Below are 4,608 nucleotides of genomic sequence, written 5' to 3'. Positions count from 1 at the left end.
CCCCCCCCCCCCCCCACTGCCCAGCTGAGCCCTGCTCAGCTCTGAGCTCCACTCCCAGCACCATCCTGCTGCCCAACTGGGTAGTGGGGGCAAAGGGAAGCCAGTGGGAGTCAGCAAAGTCCTGTGTCTCTCTTTCTGAAATTGGGGAGTGTCCAGTTTGGGGAAGAGGCAGGTGGCTGCTGTTCCCCTCATCTGGTCTATGAGAGCAGGGAGCAGCTCCCCCTCTCCCGCCAACACACACCTCAAGACCAGAGTGACCTTGGTATTGAGGCACCCATCCCCAGGTCCCATTTCTGCTCTACAAGACAAATTAATCCAGGGAAACGTGTACAGACATTCAGTACCAGGAGGACTCTTTGAGGAGTGATTTAACCCTGGTTGTTCATAGGTTATTTTTGTTCTGGAGTGAACATTTGTGGCCCTAGAGAAAAAGTCTGAACATCTGTACACTTTTGGTTCCTACTGGGAGAGCAGTGATTCTCCTGGTAGAAATGGAACCTCTGTACCTAGCCTAAGTTAGATAACCGGACTCAAGGTCTTTAGTTTTTTTTACTTTGGAGATGTGAGGAAACTTTTCATGTAGCAAGTTAAGAGCCCTTCACACATTCCTCTCAAACATCAAGATCAGACCACAGTTAGAGACAGATGAGCCACCAGGGAGGATCACTGACAGCATCCTTTATGCCACTGTTTACATTTTAATGTTCCTGTTCCTAGGAGGCAACCATCGTGACTCTGAGGCATCTAGGTGGCACACTTTGCCCCAAAATCAAGATTCTTGCCACTAGCACTTACAGACTGTGTAAATTGGCTGAGAAAAACCTGGCTGAGGGGTGTGTGGATGGGTGGGTCAAAAACTTTTCAAAATCTTTAATTATGAAAAATGTAATTTATTAGGAATGAATACTCCAGGGTAGGGCTGTACAACTTCTGAGTTGCCATGGGTGACATGCCATACTCTGTACCCCTTTTCCTCTGCTGTAGTTCCCTCACTGCACTGTACCCTGCCTGCAGAGTTCCCAGTAGGGCTGTGTGAAATGGCTATGTTTCATTTTGGTTTTGAATTTGGCTATTTTGAAGGACAGTGATTTGTTTCGGTGTTTTGAATCACTGTTCCATTTCAATTTGGCCAAATCTGTTTTATAGTTTTGACACTGTTTCAGTGATTCGGTCACTAAAATGTCCATAACTTTGTCATTTTGTGCCTGATTTGGCTGGGATGGTAGCCCCTTCAGAGGACATGAAGCCTGCCAGATTTCAAGGAGATAGGTGCAGGGGTTTCTGTGAAACTGCATCTCAAACTGTTCAAAGCAAAACCGATATCACTTGCCGGCAGTAGCGGCATGCTGTCATCCCACATGCAGATCTTGGGGCTTGTGCCTCCTGGGAGGGCTGTGGGGCTGTGCCAGACTCCACCCTGAGGGCATGGGCCCCCAGATTTGTGGGCCCCCAGGATGACAGTAGGCTCCTGCTCCTGGCTGGGACAGGCGCTTGGCACAGCCTGCACCAAGCACTGGAAATATTGGTGTTGCTGCTGGCCCCAGCCAGCAGCAGCATGCTGTCATCCTGCACGCAGAACTGGGGGCCTGCACCCCTCCCCCAGAGGGCTGTGAGGCTGTGCCAGACTCTTCCCAGTGGTCATGGAGGATAACAGCAAGCTGCCACTGCCAGCTGGGGCCAGCACTGGGTTGTTTCCGGCGCTCAGCACAGGCTGTGCCAAGCAGACTTGGGTGCTGGTGCTGGCCCCAGCTGGCACTGGCAGCATGGTGTCATCCCGCACTCATATCTAGGGGCCCACGCCCCCTGGGAGGGCTATGGTGCTGTGCCAAACTCCTCCCTGGGGGCGCAGGCCCCCGGATCTGCCTGCTGGATGACAGCAGGCTGCCGTCCCTCCCCCAGAGCTCTGGGATTGGAAGGGACCTCGGGGACAGCTGGCAGAGACAGGCCAGCTACAGTTGTCAATATCAGAGCAGTCCTTCCCCTCCCTTTTCTGAGTTTCTGTGTTCCCACAAGCCCACCTCTGAAACATCCAAAATGTTTCAGATGGTTTCATTTCATTTCAGAGCCTTCTGGTTCATTTTGGATTTGATGTTTCAGGCACCAAAACAGTCTGAAACACCTCTGAAATGAAACGGCTGCTGACATTTTGCACAGCCCTAGTTCCCTTCAGATTCCCAGCCATGGGAGTTCACAGCCTGGAGGGACACTGAGGGCTGCCCTGTTCCTGCCAGAAGTAGGAGGAGGGATGGCAAGCTTGGAGACTGATAGCAGCAGCAGGAAAGCAATGAGAGGAGCAGTGCACAGACTTAGGATTTCAAGGGCCTCGGGTTAACCCCTCAGGAGCTGGATGCAGCCTGTGGGTTGCCAGTTGGACAGCCCTGCTTCACAGTATAAGGCAGGAGGATAATTTTCTTATCTCAGAAGAAACCAGTTTTATCCAGTCATGACTGTAGGTCAGCTCATTTGAACGACCAGTGAAAAAAAGCTAACTGCAAAATAACCTGTAAGAGAATGGTCTGTCTCTTTAAGACTCAGGGGGCCTGGGGCCTACCAGTCATCTTTGATAATCAGGCACAGCTGGGAAAGGTTTAGGTCTTCACTATAGAAGCCTGAGAGCATTCAGCTGGGCAAGTTTCAGGAGTGAGGTTAGTGTCTGTGGTCTAGGAGCAGAGAAGGATGCAGAGTAGATGCAGCCTCTGGCTCCCTGCAGCTTGTACTGGGTCAGTGGAACAGCTTCTATATTGTGTTACTTCATGAGCTTTGATTTGATTCCAGTGAGGCCCCAGGAATTAAATTTAGATCAAAATCTGTGCAAGTTTTTAGGCAGGAAATTTAGAAAAACCAATGGGCTAGTTTGAGAAACTTGTCTGCAGCCTTTGCAATTTTATTAAATCAGTCTTAATTATAAAATCATTTCAAAATGTGATCTTTTACAAAAGTGGTTCCACTCTGTAATTGTCACCAAGAAACTTTGTGTTGATTAATTCTGTATTAAATCTGTTCAATTTGCAAATAAGTCTTTTCTAAGGCCACTGCCAGACATGCAGGTAAAGGCATGATGGTTAGTGAGCTACACAACTCAAGGCAGCAGGCGGGCAAATTCACAGGCCAATCACCATGCTGGCTGCCACTTTCAAAGCCTTATTGTGGTGGGAGCACTCATACCTCTGGCCAAGAGGCCTCAAGAGTCCTGCCCCTTGCCACTGATTCATGGAGAAGGGTGGGGCCATTTAAAGACAACCCTTTTTCCCAATCAGCAGTGGAGGGATAAGGGGATGGCTGCCATTTTGGCTGCTGGGACTGAGTGGTGCCAGGCTCTGGCTGACAAGTGGAGCTTCCCCACCTCCCAGACAGCACGCAGTGCGCTGCTGATCCATGCTGCACCCACACCATGGGGCAGCTGCTGCACAGGTGCCAGGTGGGAGATGGGCAATCCCCAATGCCCCACACTGCACAGGGGGGCTCTGCCATGAGCCCTCAAAGGCCCCAATCACCGTTGCCAGAGTCAGTGAGTGCAGGGTTGTTTTTTTTAAGTGAAGACACGTAGAAGAAGGCAGTTATCATGGTGGGTGACTCCCTCCTTAGGGGGACTAAGGGGTGATCTATCACCCTGACCCCCTAGCCCATGAGGTCTACTGCCTGCCTGGAGTCTTGTGTCTGGGATGTGACAGAGAGGATCCCCAAACTCATCCATCCCTCTGACCACCATCCCATGCTACTCATCCATGTGGGCACCAATAATACAGCGTGGAGCACTCCAGGCCAGATCATGCATGACTACAGAGTGCGGGGAGCTGGGCTCAAGGGTCTGAGGGCACAGATAGTTATTTTCTTCAATCCTCCCAGTCAGAGGACATTGGCTCCGGAGGGACAGGTGCACTGGCAAGGTGAATAGAAGAATCCAGTGACGGTGCCATCATGAGGGGTTTGGCTTCCTCGACTACAGTCTGCACTTCAGAGAGAATGGACTGTTGGGAAGGGATGGCCTCCACCTGACCTGGAAAGGGAAGAAGCTCTTCTTAGCTAGAACAGCTGACCTTCTTGACAGGGCTTTAAACTAAGACTGCTGGAGGAAGGGGGGGGGTCTATTAACAGTTCTAGCCCAGGTCATGTCAGTCACATTACCAATAACTTGGGCAGCCGAAGGGAACCCTCTCTGGCAACAGCCCAAGGAAAAGGTCCCACTTCACCCCTCAGGGAAGCATTGGGTTTCGCATGGCAGACTTAACTGCCAGTACACGAACTCCAGGAGCTTGGGAAGTAAGTATGAGGAACTGGCCCTTCTATATGAAAATGACTATGACCTGGGAGGGGTAATAGAGACCTGGTGGGACTCCACTTGGTTAGTGGCTTTAGAGGGTTACACCATGTATAGGAGAGACCATGTGGGGAAGAGGGGTAGGGTTGTTTCTTTCTACGTCAAAGATCAGCTCACCTCCCTGCAGATTGAGTTTTCTAACCAGGAAGGGTGTCTTGAGACCCTCTGGGTCAAAATATGACTTAGAATATGGGGAGGGTGACATACATGTAGGAGTTTACTATAGACCTCCACACCAAGAGGAAGAACTAGATTGGGAATTCAATACGGAACTGGTCAAAGCCACGTGC

This window comes from Gavialis gangeticus, unplaced genomic scaffold (genome assembly GCF_001723915.1).
Source record: "Gavialis gangeticus isolate Ggan-Ray unplaced genomic scaffold, GavGan_comp1, whole genome shotgun sequence".
Classification (NCBI taxonomy): domain Eukaryota; kingdom Metazoa; phylum Chordata; order Crocodylia; family Gavialidae; genus Gavialis; species Gavialis gangeticus.
The sequence above is the reverse complement of the archived record's forward strand: the minus strand, read 5'-3'. Positions refer to the sequence as shown.